Genomic DNA, 3,499 nt, shown 5'->3' with positions numbered 1-3,499 from the left:
TGTCTCCTCTGCTGGCTTTGACTTTCCCTAAGAATTCCTGCTTGGGTAGAATGTGCTTGTTTCAGCCCTTTCCCATGTAGCCCATGCCCTGATGTTGGAGGCTTGGAAGTAAAGAGTATGGAAGTAAGGGGTGGGGGATGGAAAAGCTCTATCATCTTAGGGTGACATCTCAGTATCATGGTGTGTCTGTGGCTCTGGGCTCTGACCATCACAAGGGTTTCCTAGTTTTTTTGTTTGCCCTATTAATTGAGAAGGAAGGGGTCAGGGGCTGAAGCAGGAGAAATGCCCTCCTTCCAGTCTTTTTCCCTAAAGCCTGAGTCTCTGTTGAGAAGCATGCTCTGGGGATATTTCACAATGTACTCTTGGCCTCCCTCTGCCAGAGCCACAGTGGAACTTTCTGGGTCTTAGCTGTGAGAATGCAGTGGGGTTCCTAGAGGTTAAACCCATGATATCAGGGTCACAGGAGTTCCTCACCCTTATGTTAGTCCACACTCAGCCTCCATCATCTTGTCAAAAATAATGATTTAGCATTTCTATGAGTTTATGACTCCCAGTAAGCACATTTCAACTGTGAGTCTCTGGATTTACCTATCTCCTGAGATTTGAGAATGGGAGTTTGCCCTGCAACTTATGTTCTTCTATGGATCCTAGAAAAATCTTTGACTTTCAATTTGATTAGCTTTTCCTTCTTATAAGGAAAAGAATGACTATTTCCAAGATCTTAACATGTTGGAGCTGAAACCAAAAATTTTCTAAACTTCTTTCAAACCTCAAATATTTCCAAAAATGGAGAAGCCAGCTCCTTGTCTTGCCTGGAATATTATAATTGTCCCCTAACTGATTCCACACTGCTATACTTTCACTCCAGCTCCCATACATTCTACATACCACCTGGAGAAGTATTTTAAAATGCAGATTAAATCAGTTCTCTCTCCTGCTTAAAGATCATCAATGGTGGTAATGGAAATTGAAGAGAAGGCTCTTCTTTGTAAACTTTTTAGATTTTACACATACAAAAGATGATGAAATAATCGCTAAGAAATATAAGATCCTGTGGAAAGAACAAAGAGATTTTGAGAGAGGGCCACAATTAGAGATGTTATAAAAGAGAAGATAAAAAACAGACGGATGCAGGACAAGGTGTGAGAGAAGCAGAGGATGTTGAAAGATGAGTTTGGGGATGGCTGGTCCTTGAGATGTGGTGGTACTGGGTGAACAAGTACAAGGGCACTGATGACTCCTCAGGATGCTGGGATGACATGGGAAGTGGGAGGCCCAAGTCCTCTGATGGACAGTGATGTGGATGAACACAGGAGGATGGCTGGAAAGTCTATCTAAGGAACAGTTAGATACTCAGATACACTCTACACTACTACACTAAGCATGAACACAGCACCCCTGACCTAGAGAATAAAAACACACTGCTCTATTTAAGATGGATAACAAACAAGGACCTACTGTATAGCACAGGGAACTCTCCTCGATGTTATGTGGCAGCCTGGATGGGAGGGGAATTGGGGGGAGAATGGATACCTGTATATGTATGGCTGAGTCACTTTGCTGTGCACCTGAAGCTATTACAACATTGTTAATCAGCTATACTCCAATATAAAGTAAAAAGGTAAAAAAAAAAAAACACAGAATAAGCTTGACTCCCTGAAGAGACTAAACAAGAGCTACTTAGGAAGCAGGCACTGGTCAGAGCTGAAGGCAAGAATGAAGTACCACAGTGAAAAGAGGGAGGTTGAATGCACATGTACATACTCAACTGTTGTCTACATCCCATGATGTCTTAGGTGCTCAGTGGACATAGGAAGAAACAAGTGAATGAGTGAATAAATGAAAGATTTAGCCAGTTGACTTCTGAATACTTATAGCTTTGTGGCTTTGAGACTGTACAATTTTTCCTAGTATTTTCCTAGAAAGAAAAAATTAATCTGAAAGATTGACTGTTAATTGGGGGAAAACATTAACAGTATAACAAATGTGGGATGAAAGATAATACCCAATTTCCTCCTCACTAGTAGGAGGCTATTTTATCCTGCTGATAGCTTAACTGTCTTGTGTATCTCTCTGCAGTGCACTTAAAACATAGATGGGTGAATTAGCTAACTCCTTTAGCCTGACTATTAGTAAGAAAGGCCATCCAAGCTTCTCCTATAGCAGCAGAGATCAATGATGATTTTAATAAAAGGGTAGCAATTTTGTTCAGGCCTTTCCCAGACCAAGAAAGTCAGAATTCAAATTATATTCACTAGTTCAAGAAATATGCTTGTACTTATGCCAGCATCCTCACTGCTTGTTTAATGCAAGCAGTGCATTAAAATACTAAAATACTCCTCTCATGTCTATACATCACTCAAATTAATAAAAGTCATGAGTACTTTTTAGTAATTTACATTTATCTGCACTGGACTTATTTTTAGAAGTCTAAGTTGGAAATCAGGGCAGGTAAATAGTATAATCAAAGTACAGCTCAAGAAAGGTCAATATCACTGATGGATGCAAAATTCTCTACCTGATATTAAACCAAACAGAACAATGTATAAAATCGAAGATGCATCATGATCAAATCAGATGTGTTCCAGAAATGTATATGGATTTGACATTTTAAAAAATCAGCTAATATTATCAACACTAACCATGTAAGTCTCGATTTTTTTTTTTTTTGGTCATCTCAATAAATTGAAAAAAGCATTTGTAAAGATTCCCAATGGAGGGGCCCACATAAGAAGGAACAGAGGATGGACCAGCCAATGGCCAACCAGAAACTCAAGCCTTAGGCTTACAACTGACAAGGAACTGTTAAGGGTCAACTCTACATGAGCTCAGAAGTGGATCCTTCACAGCTGAACTTTGAGATGAAACCACAGCCCTGACCAACATGTTGCTTTCAGTTTTGTGAGGGATAATTAAGTAAGCCAAGGATCCAGCTACGTCATTCATGGACCTGGCACTCAGGAACCATGCGATAATCAATGTATGTTGGGTGGTGCCATGTGCAGGGATCACACGCAGTAGGTGCCCTGCTTTTTCCCCTGGCACCTCAGAAGTGGCAGCAGGGTTTTTGGTCTTCTCTGTCTTGGTGTTTAGAATTTGTCCTAACTGCCTGTGCATGCACTTATTTTTAGTCCTTTATAGTTTCTTTATATTCTGTTGCTGGAGGAGACATTTGTCCAAGTGTGAGAACTTCAGCAAAGGATCCCAAGTCCCAGGTCCCAGCCTGTCTCACTTTCACACTGTCATAAAGAAGTCAATACATCAGGAGACCTTCAACATGGCAGAGGAGGCAGATGTGGAGATCACCTTCCTCCCCACAAATACATCAAAACTACAGCTACATGTGGAACAACTCCTACAGAACACCTACTGAATGCTGGCAGAAGATCTCAGACTTCCCAAAAGGCAAGAAACTCCCCACATACCTGGGTAGGGCAAAAGAAAAACACAGACAAAAGAATAAGGTTAGGACCTGCACCTCTGAAAGGGATCTGTGACA

This window comes from Grampus griseus, assembly GCF_964374135.1.
Source record: "Grampus griseus genome assembly, chromosome: 9".
In the NCBI taxonomy this organism is placed as follows: domain Eukaryota; kingdom Metazoa; phylum Chordata; class Mammalia; order Artiodactyla; family Delphinidae; genus Grampus; species Grampus griseus.
This window is presented reverse-complemented; position numbering follows the sequence as displayed.